Source organism: Tachypleus tridentatus, chromosome 8, assembly GCF_004210375.1.
Source record: "Tachypleus tridentatus isolate NWPU-2018 chromosome 8, ASM421037v1, whole genome shotgun sequence".
Taxonomy (NCBI): domain Eukaryota; kingdom Metazoa; phylum Arthropoda; class Merostomata; order Xiphosura; family Limulidae; genus Tachypleus; species Tachypleus tridentatus.
Genome location: NC_134832.1, coordinates 97,218,710 through 97,237,989, shown reverse-complemented (window position 1 = coordinate 97,237,989; position 19,280 = coordinate 97,218,710). Strand labels below are relative to the sequence as shown.

General features: G+C 35.2%; 1 long non-coding RNA gene across 1 annotated transcript; it reads right to left on the bottom strand.

The window, feature by feature from the left end:
• Positions 1 to 2,652: 2,652 nt before the first annotated feature.
• LOC143223002 (uncharacterized) lies at positions 2,653 to 18,696 on the bottom strand. The gene is made up of 3 exons (XR_013012610.1): positions 18,541 to 18,696; positions 14,058 to 14,376; positions 2,653 to 6,260 (listed from the first exon to the last, which is right to left on the bottom strand). It is a non-coding gene; the product is annotated as an uncharacterized LOC143223002 (long non-coding RNA).
• Between the last annotated feature and the right edge of the window lie 584 nt (positions 18,697 to 19,280).

Here is a 19,280-nt window from a genome sequence, read left to right as displayed (position 1 = left end):
AAGTTTTTGGCCAAACACTCGATAACTGTTCTTCCCCACCCCCTACTCATCTGACCTTGCTCCTTGTGATTTTGTCTTGTTCCCCAAACTCAAAAGACCCTTGAAAGGAAGAAGATTTGAGACGATTCCCGAGATTAAGGCAAATGCGACGAAGGAGCTGGAGGACATTACAAAAGAAGCATACCAGGACTGTTTCAACAAGTGGAAACACCGTTGGGATAAGTGTGTGCGTTGGGGAGGAGAGTACTTTAAATGGGTCCCAGACCTGTGACTTCTAAATAAAGTACATTTTGTTTTATGACGTCAGTTTGCGTTTTTTTTAACAGCCCTCATAGATGTATACAAATCTCACTATAATAAAACTAAGTATCCCTTACGGGTGATGTATTGATAACATGTTCATCGATGTTTTTATTGTGATATATAGTTACGACTAGCAAGAAAATAAAACCGTCATCTATTGTAATAATACTAGAGTCTATATGTGTCACGTGACACGTAAGATTCATTTGTAAATTATTTAAAGCAATAAACTTTGTTGTATATTAATGCTTTTATTATTATTATTATATTTTCATGCAAAGCGATACAATTGACTATCTCCACGCTAGCTACCCTACTACCACCTGTTATTAACGAACGTCGCGCATATAGTGAAGATATTGCCTACTTGTCAATATTTATGTCATTAATCTGTTTTGCACCATCTTTGAAAATGCAGGAAGATCTCAGAAAGCGCAACAGGCATTATCTACTAGTGGAGGACTAAGAAATAAAGTTAACAAGAAGAAACGTTTAAAAATTCTTTTATTCTACTAGACATGTAGAAAATATATGGTCTGATGCATCACAAGGTAAATTTTAATGTCGGTAAGTAAAAATGCAAGAATAGTACACCTAAGTTAAGTAGCTATACTCGTTACTGGGTTGTTTTTAGTTTCGTTTTCTGCGCAGAAGTTAATATTAATGAGCATGCGATTCATCTGTTGAATGATAAATAAGGCTGAAATAAGTGATGATTCGCGTAGAAACAGATACATTTAATATAATGTGTGTGGACATTGAATTTGTAAAATAATCCGTATTATACAGAGAGTTAATTAAACACGTGTATATAGATATATACTACGAGAAGTAATACAAAGATTATTATGTTTGTAGTTTTGTGATTTATGAACCATAGATGGTAGCACTTTATTGCACATATTATATTTTGATACACATTGTTTGTTTTTTGAATTTCGCGCAAAGCTACACCAGGGTTATCTGCGCTAGCCGTCCCTAATTTAGCATTGTAAAACTAGAAGGACGGCAGCTAGTCATCACCGCCCACCGCCAATTCTTGGGCTACTCTTTTACCAACGAGTAGTGGGATTGGCCGTCACATTATAACGGCCTCACGGCTGAAAGGGCAAACATGTTTGGTGCGACGGGGATTCAAACCCGCAACCCTCAGATAATGCGTAGAACGCCTTAACCCACCTGGTCATGCTGAGCCTTACACGCAGTTAGCAAAAGCAGTAGAATTATATAGAAGACTGTATGTTGTGTGTTTGGCCTACCATCACAGACAAAATTCTATCGGGATTTACGAGTGCAGGCCAGGATGGCCAGATGGTTAAGTCACTTGACTCATAATCCGAAGGTCGAGGGTTCGAATCCCCGTCACACCAAACATGTCGTCCTTTCAGGGCGTTATAACGTGACGATCAATCCCACTTTTCGTTGGTAACTCGTTGGTAAAAGAGTAACCCAAGAGTTGGCGGTGGGTGGTGATGACTAGTCTTACACTGCTAAATTAGAGACGTTAATGCAGATAGCTCTCGTGTAACTTTGCGTGAAATTCAAAAACAAACACAAACCTTACGAGTACCGGGACTTATATGAGCCGCTTCATCTTTTTGTATGCTTGCACATGGATATTTTTTTTTAAAAGACCCCCGCTGGTACAGCGGTAAGTCTACGGATTTACAACGCTAAAATTAAGGGTTCGATTCCCTTTGGTGGGCTCAGCAGATAGATTGGCGTAGCCTTGCTATAATAAAAACACACACAAACTTAAAAAAAAAAACAAGTCCATTTCATGTAGCTGAGTTGCTTTATTTTCGAGATTTTCACCTTTATCTACAACAACCAGACTAGTGTTTTACATTCATATTTATGTTGTTGGTTTTCATTAGACGGGCTTCTGCAGGATAGGTCAAGGAGACACCCTCCTGGAATTTGAAAATAAAATTATAATTCGTTTAAAATGTATTAGAAAACAATGCCATTTGAATATAAATGACGAAATTAGGGTGCCAAAATATATCAGAATCAGCTAGAGCAGCGCATTAAAATTTCAAGACGATGGCCTGAGTTCTGCTACCATTTTACTCATCAAATAAACATTACAATCTTTTATCCTTAATTCTGCATTTCCTGATGGGCATCTATGTCGTTTCCATCATCGTCTAGTTCACTTCTCATAATAAAATTCACAATACCATCGAATAGCATTCACAGAATCTGATTTTCAAAATTTTCTGGAAGAGCCCCGTTCAAATAACATCGATCTCAGTATTCGGACGTTGTAGGCTTGTCTCCATCTAGGGGCCCGACATGACCAAGCGTGTTAAGGCTTTCGACTCGTAATCCGAGGGCCGCGGATTGAATCCCGGTCGCACCAAATATTCTCGTCCTTTCAGTCGTGGGGGCGTTATAATGTTACGGTAAATCCCACTGTTTGTTGGTAAAAGAGTAGCCCAAGAGTTGGCGATTGGTGGTGATGACTAGCTGTCTTCCCTCTAGTCTTACACTGCTAAATTAGGAACGGCTAGCGCGGATAGCCCTCGTGTAGCTTTGCGCGAAACTCAAAAGAAACAAACAAGCCTCCATCTGGAATAAGTTCTGTGGATGCCTATGTTTTCATTACAACGTATTACTTACGGACAAAATAAATCTTCTGTCAATGTTAAATGATGCTGTAGATGGGGAGAAAAAGGAAGGGTGGTGCGTTGTGTGCATATGAAATTTTGAAATAATTGTTGATTACCTGTCTATCGATATGTTTTTACTGAAAGTATATGCTGGATATTTTTAAAGGGATTTTGATTTTACTCTTGCCTAGCATGATGAAATAAATTCAGCAACGCTTTAAATTATCACTGAGACATTCGAATTACCCATCGGTAATGAAGATTTCTACTGTTTATACTGTATACTGTTTATTTCTTTCTGTTACTGTTGCTTATCTAATTACTTTTTAAGTACTGTAAGTGGAATCAATGATAGTATTATCATGATTAATGCTTGCAGAAGGCTGATATCAATAATGTGATTTATTATTGCAAACCAGAGATCAACATGAATAGATAAACAGATAAATAGAAAGCTACGACGAGCTTATTTCATACACAAAACAATCGGCCCGACATGGCCAAGTGGTTAGGGACTTGACTCTTAATCAGAGGGTCACGGGTTCGAATTTCTGTCACACCAAACATGCTTGATCTTTCAGCCGTGGGAGCGTTATAATGTTACGATCATTCCCAAGAATTGGCGGTGAGTGGTGATGACTAGCTGCTTTCCTTCTAGTCTTATACTGCTAAATCAGGGACAGCTAGTGCAAATAGCCGTCGTTTAGCTTTGGCCAAATTCAAAACAAACAAACAGAAAACAGTATTAGTCACGTACAACTTAGAGTTTTCGCTTGCTTGACCGTAGAACATATTGTTACTCAAAGTATGCGCTGAATGTTAATGCACATGGCAACTATTGGAGTATAGTTTTACACAGGATACTTCATCCTATACCTAAACTTTGAACTTTAAGAATTTACCGGGCATAAGTTAGACTTAACTAACATATTCATAGATCTTGCAACTTTGTCTGAATAAAGGGGAATAAAGATTACTGATTTATGTTCAAACTGAATAAAACACGTTGGTTTGAATCTTAACTATTTTGTTTGGTAGAATTTAACTAATTCTATTCCTTGCAAATTGTGTAGGATATTTCTTTAATTTGAAAAGTCAAAGTTACTTTATGTTTCAATATGTAATAGAGGTACATATTACTTGTTTAGTAATGTTTACCTCTTCAGTTCAGGATCAGGTGAAATGCTTGTGAAACTACTGACCATAGTTTTATAACAGAATTATGGAGCTTTTGCTTTACCTTATTTGTACTCCCTTCACTGATGCGATACGCTGCTTCAATTAGTCATTGAATTAGAAGCAACAATGGATTAATTAATATTATCATCAGTAGAGGCATCGCCCATGGCTTATCTGCTGGTCCAGAAACATGAAAATCAAATGTCGCCCTTTTCTTACTTGTTAAATCTTATGTTTTTTAATTATAAAATAACCTCATTTTTGTGACCTTATTAGAAAATTCACCTTTCTGATTCGATTATGAAAACTCAAAAACAACATCTCTGCCTCCTGTCGTATATTTTATATGATAAGCAACAAATAACTTCATTTTGCAACATACTAAAGTTAAAACTGGCTTGACCTTTCATTCCATGTAAGTATTTGAACGTTAGACGTGAGTCTTTCATCAACATCAAATTCCCAAATGGTTTGGTCATGCTGTATCTATTGCCCATTGATCTTTACAATAGCTTTGTGTCACAGTATGAACTGAAAATATCTCAGTCGTAAAGCTGCGATGCCCAAAGTACACCACATCTCCCTGCATGTTTTCCATACTGGTGTACAATTAAGACGATCTTTTAGCAACCATTTCAACAACAGCTTACACACAAATCAACAAGACTGTGCCCATGACTTGACTGGTATATGAAATAGCATTAATACCCTTTTTATTCTTCAGCAGCTTGAAGTTTGTGATGGTTAAACGCATGCATACAAGTAACTTTTGTCACTTTTTCCAGACGGAGGTCCTTCGTAATTATGTTGCGTACTGTTGCCTAGGGCACGTGGACGACTTTTTCTCTGACCTCTGTGCTTGTTGATTCTCATTTGTTAAAGGATCCCTCACTTTGCCTGTCACGACTGAGGTACGACTTGTTTAGATATCTTTATAAATAGCTTGAGCTTCCAAAGTCCATCATATTCCTGTTTTATATTGCTGCTAACAAAAAATACATATACGTCTTGAAAGTTACAAACCTCTAATTTGAACTCTTCTTCATAACCCAAGAGTATGGATATTTTGTGTAAGAAAGGATTATTATATAACCTCTACCCCCTCCCCCAAAAAGTGCTTAGTTGTTGGTGCCATCACACAACAAACACAACACCAAATAGTGTCAAAGTTTTAATATATTTCGCTCTACTGCAACTTTATATTGGCTGTTAAAATGGTGGCCGATTTGTGTGTTGAAAATCATTTTCATGTAACGATTATATAGGAGTATTTCTGAAACAAAAATCCAGTTGAAAAATCTATTATATATTAATGCATTTCTTTTGTGGGATGAAACAAAGTACTATTAAAAATGGTTTTACTTTGTTTAGCTTTGTGGTATGTATTTTAAAACAAGATACTTTAAATAGATACTTATTTCTTTATATGTACAAGTATTTTGAGTCTTAGGACAAACACAAGTGAATATTCCAGTAGTGCGAGATGAATATATTTTTTTGTTAGTTAGATATAAGTGTTCTTGGTTTGTATCTAGCATTTTTGAGATGTTGGTCCAGCAACACTAAACCAACTTTTAAGTTATTCATAGTATAACAATGTAACTTCACGTGAAACCACGGAATTGAAAATACTGAGAACCTTATATATTTTATGTTCAAACTATGAGCATATTTATTTATTTCCAGCATTTTCATCTGTACAAAATAATTGTTTTTAGAATATGTAATAAAACAAAGAAATACAAAAAATAGTCTTGAAACAAACACGTCGTTTACTGTGGGTATTAGTCATATCGTGAACCTGAATACAACATGTGGTCGAGTATTAACACTAGAAGGATCTCACCAACGGATTATAAAAACGTATGGTGTATGAGATCACAACGACAATGCTAGTTGATGTATAAAACAGTTTCTTGTAAGCTACTTTTTAAAATCTGAATTAGAGAGATTAGTGGATTTAAAGTTCGTCCTCTTGGAGTCAGTTCATACAAAACTATTATTGACGGTAGAAGCGCTGCTTTCGAAAGCTCCGAACACATCTTTACCTGACAGTATTAGAGTAAGCACAGAATAATCTCTAAATGCTGCCCTGTAAGATGCACTCGGAAGTTCCTCTGACCAATCACTTCTTTGGAGACATTTCTTTTACTCGAAGTCCTTCTGAAAAAAACAAAAAAAAAACGCATTGATTACGTGTTGTCTAGTTACCCTTAAAAAATACAAAATTATATAACACCAACGAGTTTAAAGAGAAATAAAGAAAGGAAGTAATTATGTTGCACTGATTAATGAAAAAAAGGATGCAATTTTTCAGTTAAACAATGTCTCACATTTAACCTGTATGGAGCTTATTAATAAGTTTGAAACAAATTATGTACAAACTAATTTCCTTCAATTATCGACACCACAAACAGGTGTTTTTTTTCTGTGGCTTTGGGCGTAAAATGAAATCTACAAGTTAAACTTGAACTGGATTATCACTAGACGGCAGACGAAAGAAATACTGTGACGCCTCTACTCAACTTGATGTTTTTATTTGTTTTTTATAGAAGTTTTTGTTATTCAAAACATAAATTTGTAGATTTTAAACTAATTGAATATTTCACCCCCTCGAAACGACTTGTAAGATAGCGAACTTCTTTAAATTTAAATATTTATACTTGTATTGAAGTAACTGTAAACTAAATTTCCCACTGAGGTTACAAGTACACCGATAAAGTACAACTGACTGTTCAAGGGCAAATCATCATGAAATTAGAAAAGACAGTACTTTAGATTTTGTGTGATAATATGTTTTAAAAGAGACGAACAAACTTGTTGATAAATTTTCTGTTGTTATTGGTATGAAATACAAAGTCGAAGATTACTTCATTTGATCGAATGACTTGCTACATTTTGCTACGTTCTTTTGTTTCTTAACTACAATAAGTCGTAAGTACAGTAGTACTTTCAGTTATAATGGGGGATATATAATACATAGAGTACTTCTATATACCTTTATCAACAAATAATAAATATTCAAAAGTATTTTACAGATACTCTTTACGTGGTAAAAAAACCACTCCCATATTACAAGTACTGGAACCACTTGAGAAAGTTAGCAGAACAGATACAAAAATTCAGAAAACCACAAATTTCCCAATACTACTGACTGACTGACATTGTTTATATGTCTCTAGCTGCGTAACAAACAAATTACTACAGTTATAAGTTCACCAAATAGAACAATGGCACAGGTACCACATACTAGTGCTAGCGTGAAGTAGTTAATGAAATCACATCATCAACCCTTAGTGTTAGCACACAACCACAACTCACACTACATCACCAAAATGACATTGCGCAATGTAACGTGTGCTATCACATATACAGCACACAGACACATTCACAATGCGAACACACACCGTAAGTAAGTGAGTAGAATGCACATCACATACACACCATTATGTTATGATGTACAGCCACACTTATGATATACATACAGGATAGAACATAAATGGAAGAATGATACATAAGATCATGTCACCTTGTATGAAAAATACATGAACAAGTATAACTGATATATATATAAATTGAAAGTTCAGATATGGGTGCACCAAAAAAGTGGGGAACAAGGTAGGAATGGGCAGGGTGTAATAAACTTCCTTTGTACAACCCCACGAGGGGCGTAAACAACATCCGGTCCGTGCCTCCTTCGTTTTTTCTTTCCTGTTCATGACATTAAACAACGTATGGTTACGTATAAAACTGTTTTTTTTATGATTCTACTTCTTTTATACAGACAGTAACGAATCCATGATGTCGATCCACAGAAACTTCTTAACATTTTTGTATCTTTGTATCTTAATCCATTTACATAGCTAATGTAAGAAATCCTCTTACCTTCTCATGTAATTGCAAAAAGAAGGGAAAATTGTAAATTAAAACAAACATACAAGTTATGGGTCCACACAAATATCTGATCCTTCTGGTGTCGTATATGCAGACCTTACATTACATCTATTGCCTCTAAGAGTTCATTTCACCGAAGCCTGTAGTCATTGTACGATAAACATAACTAAATTTTATAAGTTTAGTCCACCTGGCTTATTGTATGTCGAACAGAAAAAATAAACGGAGTGGGCATGGACATGATGTTAGATACGCCCCCTTGCGAGATTGTACAAAGGAAGTTTTATTATATTTTGTCCATTCTTACTTTGTTTCCTCACTTTATGTGGTGCACCCACTCCGACACTTTCAATTTTTTTTTAATATTTTTTTTAGAAGTGAGTGTTACCGTTCGTTTCCTTTACCATATCCGTTGTATAGCAACAAAAATGATTCTCTCGTTCTCCGTTTCATTCTAAGCAATATTAATTTTCATTTAGTTGAACCTTCCTAACGGTGTATTTTAATAAGAAATTAAACACCTTGTGTGTGAAAAAATGTGCGGCCAAAAAAATAGTTCAGCACGTGACTTATAAAAATGAAATCAAAATTGTATGTGTCATAATACTCATGGTAGAAAGCATTATAGGCGAAAAATGATACGAACGGCTTGTACTCTTTGGATAACTCAGTAAGTAGCAGAACTCTGATCTAATTAGTCAGATATTTCAGATTCATGTCCCGATTCTTAAGTCTTTCCATTTATTGTCTTTTTCATGTAAAAGCTTAATTAAGGTAATTACTTTATAACATTATGGTGTAAACTAATTTTTAAAATGTGATTTTAAGAGACATGTGATAAGAAAATATATGCCATCGCTTGACATTATAATCAGGCACTTCAATTCCTCTGCCATTATGTGATAATTTCTATGAGAAGATTTGTTTAAATTCTAAAATAACAATTAGTAATAATAAACAGTCTTAACAAGAGCCATTAGTGTGAGCTGAACAACTTTCTCTTAAACGTCGCTTAAATCTTACGCCTCATAGTGTAATTAGCTTTTAATTGTAAACGAACCTGAGATCCCTATCATTAAATTGATGCACTGATTAAAACACGTGTTTAAAGAGAAACTAGTAAAACTAATATCTGAATGACTATAGAATGATGGCTGCAATCATATTGTCTCGCTACCACCTACGAACTTTCTCAGAATGTGGAACAATTGCCCAAAGACAAGTAGCAGGATTCAGCAACAACAACCGCCATTTAGTGAATATGTTATAAACTTGAAATGCACAAGCGATGAAATAAACCTGAAGTTTAGAGGGGGGAGACACCTTACTTGAAACAACAACTTTCTCTGATAATTACTGACAAGTCTCTATTTTCCATTCAAAGAGGCACTTTATTAATAGGTCAAAAATTGGGAAACATATGCTCCCAATGTCCCCAACTATAATGGAAGATACTGGTCCTTCATATATGATTTAATGAAATAACTATCAAAGTTTTTTGTTTGTTTGTTTAAGTAATTATTATTTTGTCTCTTACAGTGCGAGAACATTCTTAAGTATGTTAAAAATATTAGAAAAAGTCTTTGTTTGAAGTTAAGCTAAACAATGGGTTATCTGTACTCTGTTCACCAGAGGTATCAAAACCACGTTGGTAGCGTCATAAGTCCATAGACATACCGCTGTACCACTGGGATGGGACTCTCTCTGGGTGAGAATTGATATAAAATAATAAATACCATTAACTAACATAAATATAATGCTGTGCAGATAATAATCAAACGTTAGTATAACGAATGTAGTCAAATATAAATTATAAAAAATATATATATACGTGTCATTATAATGTATAAAATGTAAAATAAAGAACAATAGTGGTAAAGTAAAAAACATACAAGGTAAAGTAGAGGAGCTGTGACTGCATGTAATATGGGTTTAAGTTGTGTTTATAATGAAGATTATATTTGTGTGGGTAAAAAGAAAGTTATAAGTTGCTTTAAATAATCAATACTTTTATTAAAGCGTTTAAAATGAAATAAAGACAAATCGCTTGCTTACTTGTTTTGAACTTTCGCGCAAAGCTATCTGCACTAGTTATCCGTAAGTTAGCAGTGTAAGACTAGAAGGAAGGCAGCTAGTCATCACTACCGACCGCCGACTCTTGGGCTACTCTTTTACCAAAGAATAGTGGGATTGACAGTCACATTATAAGACCCCAATAGCTAAAAAGAAAAACATGTTTGGTGTAATGGGAATCTGAACCCGCAACCCTCAGATAACGAGTGAAGCTCCGTAGCCATCTGACCATGTTGGGCCGACAGAATAACTTGGACATGAAATGGGATCATTGTCTTTCACTAATTATGTTAATCAGGAATATGAACTGGAGACTTTGTGGTTTCTACATTATTTTTATGAATTTTGTGTGGTCAGTGGAGTTTGTTCATGTGTTTGTTTCAGATCAAAGCCACATTGGGCTACCTACTGTGTCCACTGTGGTAAAACAATCCCCGAATTTCAGCTTTGTAAGTCTATAAACGTATCGATGTTCCACCGGGGTCTGATCAGTGGAATATGTCAGAATTATATATATATATATTTTATCCTAAACATTAAAGTTATTAGGCAGAAGCGGTTTGTATGAGTCATGAGAGAGTTAAAGAGTTAAATATAAAAGCAGTGCACGAGAATATTTAAAATTTTCATCTACATTATTGATTATTTTTGTTGTTGTAGTTACTATCATTGTGTCGAAATTTATCAAGATATAAAAACATGCCTAAAGATGAGTGTATATATTTTAAAGGAAGTAAATACGGAAACGTTAGTGTAATACACTCTACCGCAAGAAAAGGAATGATTTTGAAATCTAAACTCCAGGCAAACTAGAGCAGATGCTCTAACATTCCAACTACCCGTTTCCTCTGATAGTAGTTTTACCATGTTTTCACATACGTAATGCTGTTATTCTTCTGAACCACAAACCTCAGATCAATTAAGTGCGTTCATAAAGGATGTTTTTGTATTTTTCTGCTGTCTGTATGACACCGGTTTTTACTAAAGTCTCCCCCACCTTTGTAGGAGATACTACCCCAAAGATTCAGAGGTTCACGCCATGAATTGTTGTATATGTTATATTTTGAAATTAGCAAAGTTATATTATTCTCTCTATTTTTCTAACATGCTACTGTTGTTCATAACTGATCAACTCATTGGTGAGGAACATTTCTGCCAAGCCTATTCATCCCATTCTTTTATTTCCACTACTCTTTTGAGCACTTTCGTTTAGCTTTCCCTCCATAGTAAAGGTTTTCATGCAACTACATGCTCATTATGGCTGAACTCAATCAAGCCATATCTTACTGTCGTCAGAAACTTAAGAGATCTGTACATTGACTATATCTTCTACCTTGAAGAATCCATATCCTCAGATGGTTGGCATCAGTGGTGGAAAGTTTGATTTTTTTTTTCTTTACTAGTTTCTGTTTGTTTGTTTTTTAATCTCGCACAAAGCTACTCGAAGGCCACCTGTGCTAGCCGTCCCTAATTTAGCAGTGTAAGACTAGAGGGAAGGCAGCTAGGCATCACCACCCACAGCCAACTCTTGGGCTACTCTTTTACCAACGAATAATGGGATTGACCGTCACATTATAACGCCCCCACCGCTGAAAAGGCGAACATCTTTGGCGCGACGGGGATGCGAACCCGCGACTTTCAGATTACGAGTCGCACGACTTAACACGCTTGGCCATGCCGGGCCTCTAATTTTGTAATTAACAGTGTGAATGTTCTAAACCCACATAAAATCTTATATAAAGCTTCACTTGTAATGCAGTTTGGGATGGTAGTGACCTATTCAAATAATAGTTATTTTTCCTTGTTGTGGATACAATGTAAGAGCGGCGGATAATTTTTTTCATTCAGTTTGAGTTTACAGTGTCTAAAGATTGGCGAAGGGGGTGACGTTGTAGGCTAGAAGGAAATCAGCTTATCAATCATTTTAAAGTTGAAGATAGCGAGCGAAATTTGTGTGAATATTCGAGAGAAATTAATATCATCATAACCATTTTACTTTTTTGTGATTTGTTTTATTTTTTATTTGCATTCCAATTTAGTTGTTTTGTTGTTTGGATTATAAATGATAGCTATGTAGTGAGCTGTACTGTTTTCTTCTAGAAATGCGTTGGTAAGACTGAGACAGTCTCCATTATCTAGCATGTGGTTATGAGGTAGTTTTCCAAATTACTGCGTTTCGTGTTGAAAACAGTATTTAAAATAATCATAGAGATAGTCTATGGTAGGGTGTGATAAACTGAAATGCTTTGATTTTTCTTAGTACATTATGGACAATAAAGTAAAATATAGGAGACGATTATTATATTCGTAATTCACTAATATGATTAATGTTCCAACCACTCTGAGAGGTTTATTTTATTTTTATAACTATTGCACTGGAGGTATTTTCAATGAGATGATCAAGAATGCTATTATTGTAATTTCTTATGAAGGCCTATAAACAGGAGAGTCCACAGAAATTTCATCGGGTAAATGGGGAAGTAGTCGAAATCAAGGATGTATCCACACACACACACAATGGAACACACAACACTGAAAGAATAAAGAAAGATTTATGTTTCTCATTTTCCAGGCCCTTGTGTTCGTCAAGTTATTCAAAATCACGAGAAACCCTTTTCAAGTAGAAATGTATTCTAAAGACGGTTGGTTTGGGTGTTAAAACTGTACTTAAAATAAAGGGGAGTTATTATATTGGGATAAGTAGTTTGAAGTGTGGTTTGGTATGGCTTTGAACTCGTTTTATCATCAAATGAGTGTATGGAGGTTACATAGACTCAATGTTGTGAACCTGTTCAGCACCGGTCGCAATGTTTTATTGAAGATGTGTTATAATCCAGCGAATCCACGAGGAATTCATGAAGTGTTGGTGTAACTACCTTGTCACTAAAATGTTAGGTGGTGTATCAGGAAGCTTATTGACTGTCATGTGATTTAGTGTTGAAATTCAGCTCAGACTTAGTTGGCCCACCATGTTAAAGTTTGTTTATCCTTTTATTCCAAATGTATATTGGTACCAGGAAGGATGAGTTATGACATTATTCGTCATGATCCCCTTCATTCTTATAACTTAATGTACATATTATGTGGAATACACAAATATTTTCCAAAATTAAATAAAGAAGAGTTGACACAACATTTCTGTAATTTATATAAAGTTTGTAACTTCAACACCCGAAAGTACAGTCTTAGGGGTGCTAAAAGTGAAACAGATGCATTTTAGTTTTTCTGGCGCATAGTAAGTTCACTTTCTTGAAACTGTTCTCGCGTGATAAGTATATTCTGAAGAGATAAAAGTTTTGGTTTGGTTTTGGTTTGAATTTCGAGCAAAGCTACACGAGGACTATCTACACTAGCCGTCCCTAATTTAGTAGGCAATGACTAGAAAAAAAATGTCACCACCCATCGTCAACTCTCGGACTACTTTTTATCAACGAATATTAAAATTAACCGCACATTAGAAAGCCCTCACAGCTGAAGGAACAAGCATATTTGGAGGGACGAGAATTCGAACCGGCATCCCTCAGATGTGAGTCAAGCGCCCTAACCACCTGGCTATGCCCGCGCTAACAAGTAAAAGTCCGATTGGTCAAGACACCAACTCTCGCTCAAAATGAAGTTGTGCGTGAGGTACTTGTCAATTCCTTAGAACTTTAACATATCTGCTGCAGTTTTCTCAGTACTAGCAGTGAACAATTCTGTCCATCACCTTCATACAAAATTACAGTAAATTTCACTCTGCTGGGAGTTCGTCAAATTTGTATGTTTTCAATCACCAGCAGCCATTTTTGATCGATAAATATTCTATAGCCACCCTTGCTACCGATAGTAATAATGTGTACTAATTTCTATTTACAGCATCATATCCTCGACTTGCCTAAATGTTGTCTATCATCTTTTACCACAGTCTCTCCCACACTTTAGTTATTTGGTAGGCTACTGATTACACTGTGTGTTATCTTATTCATCAGCTACATAATTATACATTAAGCCTACCTCAAGGTGAATTATCCTTCCAGAATTTTGGCCAGCTGACTAAAATACTCCGTCATGGTTCCTGGAATTTATTCATTTAAAGACGGACGTTTAGACACGCAGACATTTCACAGACAGTTAATGACAAGAGAATGGTGTCAATTTACAACATCTGTAGCGAAACGTGAGGAGGGATTAGTACAAGTCTGGGATGCATCTCAGTTGAGAGTGTCGGTTATCAGCACAAAACTGACGGTTCCACAACTACTGACAGAAACAGTCAGGCTCTGATCCACCATGTCCTCCCCTCAAGAACACGATTCAAGTAGCGGAGATTCACCTTTCAACAAAACAAAATGATCCTAAGCATACGGAAAATACAGTAAAATGATATCTTAATAAAAAAAAACACGATGGAATAATATAAAAGTGGCTTCACATGCATAAAGTTTTGACATAAGCATTCTTGAGACTGAATGAGCTTACATAAAATCTGAAAAGGTTAAACAACTTGGCTCGAATATAGGGAGTTATTACGATATTTTGAAGAAAGTTCCTCGATCTTACTTTGGTAAACTCTTTGACAACTTAAAAACTATGAATACGCAGTTTAAAACAAACGTCTCTCATACAAAATACTAGTGTACTTTCCATTTCATTTGCTTTTCTTTCGTAATCTTTATAATATTTTGCACCGTTAATATATTCACCATCTAGTTGTCACTATTTCTTGGCCCAGAATGGCCAAGCGTGTTAAGGCGTGCGACTCGTAATCTGAGGGTCGCGGGTTCGCATCCGCGTCGCGCCAAACATGCTCGCCCTCCCAGCCGTGGGGGCGTTATAATGTGACGGTCAATCCCACTATTCGTTGGTAAAAGAGTAGCCCAAGAGTTGGCGATGGGTGGTGATGACTAGCTGCCTTTCCTCTAGTCTTACACTGCTAAATTAGGGACGGCTAGCACAGATAGCCCTCGAGTAGCTTTGTGCGAAATTCAAAAACAAACAAAAACACTATTTCTTTTGACTCCTATATGTATATCATTTGTTTCCATACTTATTTCCTCTACTAAATAAATATATATAAAAGCAACGCCTTTCTCCACTTTACCACCAATATCAACCAAACTTAACACGAATCCTTAGAGCCAAAGTAGAATTATATGGCCGTAATTCGAATCTGAGCCCATGTTACTCTCCAGGGGATCACTGTCTGTCTGTTGTCTCCATCTTTTATGTCTCTAGCTTTTGAATAATCTCTAATAAATTTCGAATGTACTCTTAGGGGCCCCCATGAAATTACATAAAGAAGTCAGCATTTGGCTCTGATTACCCATGTCACTCCCGGGGAGCTTATGTGTTCCCTGTGATATTATAATTATCTCGGGTAAACTTCGAAGACATCCTGTGAAGTTACACAGAGGGTTTGGAGTTCACCACCTCTTAGTGTTCAGGCCTGTTTCCTTATGTCACTCCCACATAAGGTGGTAGACAGAGAGTACAATGTTAAATGGATAACAGCACGCAATACTTTGCCAATCTTTTGGGACCTGCATATGGCTCACAGGTTTGACCTTTATCCAATTAAAATTATTAACATTATATAAGCATGTGCCATATAATTTGGGATGGGGTAACATTAATCACCACGTTTTCTTTCTGTGGGATATATAATATACATACAATATTCACAATAATTAATTCAGACTTTTCTGAACAACCCGCTAAAAGTTTTGTCCCAAATCCTGCCCATGCATATAGATTTTAAAAGCTATCGTAACATGTAGTTTTAATAATTAATATTTTCCTTAATGCCACAGTAAATCGTGATTCCAAACTAACAAGAAACTAGTTATTTTTTGAGTTGCAACTCCCCTTTTTTACGATGATTTTTTAAGGAATCTGGATCATCTTTGTCCATCTCTTTTAGTAGATGGCGCAACCTCTTCAATATTACTATTCTGTAATAATACCACTACTTTTTATAGTGTTTCATAAGTTTATGACTTTATTTTACTTCTAAAATTATTTAACACGCATACGTGTGTTTGTGTGTGTGTGCCATATATAAGCGTATTAAACACATAACGTTGAGTGAGTGCATAATACAACGATCAGTAAGCGAAACTCTAATCAACCACACACAAAATAGAGTTTACTAATACTATGTAATAGAATTTCAATCTCTACAAAATTATTTTTAAAAATCTTATTGTGTTATTTTAAACTTAAACATTAAATCATAAAAAAATATAAGCAGTAAAGCAGTGCGCTTTATAGAAAATGCCACTGGATAGCAAGATGACCAAAAATGAAAGTTCGTAACTGAGAACAACACAAAATTATTAAAAGTTATTAATTTGAAAAGGAAAAATAGGGATCTTCAAAATTAATAATATAGTTTTGTTAAAATATTAAAGCTGTATTTATATATGCGGCCTTGCATGGCCAGGTGGGTTAAGGCGTTTGACTCCTAATTTGAGGGTCGCGGGTTCGAGTCCCCATTACACCAAACATGCTCGCCCTTTCAGCCGTAGGGACGCTATAAGTTACGGTCAATCCCACTATTCGTTTGTAAAAGAGTAGCCCTCTTATACCTTTGCGCAAAATTCAAACCAAACATAATATATGTTTTTTAAGTTTTTCATGATTTTTATACATAACCATATGAAATTTAAGTTCTATAGATACATGCAAATATAAGACACCATACGTTAATAGCATACGCATACAAAGAAACAGTTTTAATATTGCTTATAGCTGTAATAGTTCTCCTTCCTCTTTCTCTTCTCCACTGGCCCTCGTAAAGTTGATCACGTTTTTGCTTCAGCTGACCATGTTTCCTCATAGAGTGGCATTCTACACACTCTACAAGGTTGAAAGACTATATTTCCTCATAGAGTGGCATTCTGCACATTCTACAAGGTTGAAAGACCATGTTTCCTCATAGAGTGGCATTCTGCACACTTTACAAGGTTGAAAGACCATGTTTCCTCATAGAGTGGCATTCTGCACACTCTACAAGGTTGAAAGAATGTTAATTAATAATTTTGAATTGACTATACTAATACATATCTCTTCCATATGTAATATATATAGCTACAAAATTTCTGACTAGAAACGACATTATTTTCGCCATCTTCACGATTCTTGCTACTTTTTATAGTGTTTCATAAACATGGCTACTCTACCTTCAATATTTATAAAATTATCAATCACGCAGTGTTGGCTAAAATTTGATGCCTACGATCAGCCATTATCGTGACTGCTGATCCGATGATCGAAACTGAGCTTAATGCTGTCTTTTAAACTATGAGTTAAAAATCTTTGTTGTGGGATGCAGCCTAGGTGTAACATGGCCCAAATCAGTCATGCAGTGGTAAGAAAAAGAAATTGTTATCCTATCAGAAGCGTCGTTTCTGAAAGGGCAGGCATACTATACAACTGCTGTTATTCGCTAGGTAGCCAAATTAATTTAAAATCTACCCTATATAATGCGCAGCGATGCACTAACTAATACTGCCCAGGTTTTAGTACAATACTCACAGCCATTTTTTCTGTAGGCTGGCGGAACAATATCAAACGATAAAAAATAACAAATGGTTTATCTCTCGGCGGGACAGTAGCAATTCTATGAATTTAAAGTCTAAAGTCTAATGTAGCTTTGTATGAACAACAACAAATGAATAATCCCTATTATGAACCACTACCATGATTTATAATAAAGGTGGGAAAATTTTCTTAAAGAGGTTACAATAACACTGAATGTTTAATATGATTCAAGATTTGTTAATCGTAAAAAATGTCTTAATATGTAATCAATAATTATTTTAACTTGCAATAAAAAGATTCATTATTGAAAGCATCAGTATCTTCAAACCATAGTTAAGTATAAATTTTCAAACAACTTCAACAAAATGTTTTTACTCGTCGTAACAAGCTAGTAATAGTGCTAAAGAGGTGGCCATGTTAAAATTGTTAGAAAAATGCAACAGTGTAAATCATAACCTTATGTGGAATGCAAACAATATCTTTATATGTAGTTATGTAAATACTAGGTGAATAAAGTTACATTTTGCTCACCATACATTTCTATTTTTAAATAACTGTTTGTCAATATAAAATAATAAAAAACAGATATTTTCATCATTATTATTCGTATTTCAAAGTAAACTTCCAAAAAGCGTTTTACTAACGAAAGTCTCCATTATCTGATAATAGTAATACATAAACACCTGTCGTCCCCTTGAGACCTGAAGTAAAGTTGAGGGCTTACAACGTTAAGATTTGATGTTTAATTCCTGCAGTGGAGAAGTTTTCGGACTACCACCACAGTGCCAGAACCCTTACCAAACAGAAAGAAAGAAATGGAATATCTCTGAGCTGGCGTCATAACTTGTTAGAGTTTTAAAATAACGATATTCACCACCAATGCAAATAGAGAAAAGTATATTCACCAGAGTTCACACTTTATTTGACTAAATTACAGAAATATTAGAAATCTTACCTTTTGCTGGTTGAGAAATTATCACTGTTTCCAACAGATGCGCTGATAAAACAGAATCCAATTTCTGCAGCGACAAATGTAAGAACAACATTTATAGTCAAGCAGTTTACCTGCTAAGGGTGGGAAGAACGACACACATGTGACCACAAGAGATCTTGTCAGGCGTGGGAAGACCTGAAACAAGAAAATTTCGTAGCGGTTATCACTCCACCCATGGCCTAAGGATGAGACAGCCTACATGAACGAGAGTTCTTAACCTAGTGCCATATAAGGGAAAATTTAAGTAAGCCTAATCTTGAAATATAGTTTTGCATGATTCCGTAACATCACCCACAGCTAGACAAAAGCATTGCACTAATTTTTATTGAAGTGTTTAAAGTTGTTACTGATTACACCGACAACACAATGGGCTTTAAATTACTATAAATCTACATAATGTTTAATATGTCTAACAAATTACACGAACTGCAAAGTACATGAATATCTTATGTGAGGGAACTGTCGATATAAAGTTTATTATTGTGATGTATGTGTGTAACAAATGATGGAGAATATTGTTTTTGTGCCCAGGTTATAAAACATCTAGAAATGAATTTATAACGATATTCTAGACAAAAGCTTATTAATTAATTATAGTTATTTAAATATTTCTATTAATATTGTTCTCTAAAGTGGAGAAAATATTAAAATATGTCAATATTTCGCCCCTGGTTGAGTTCTAAGTGATTTTTGTTTTGTTT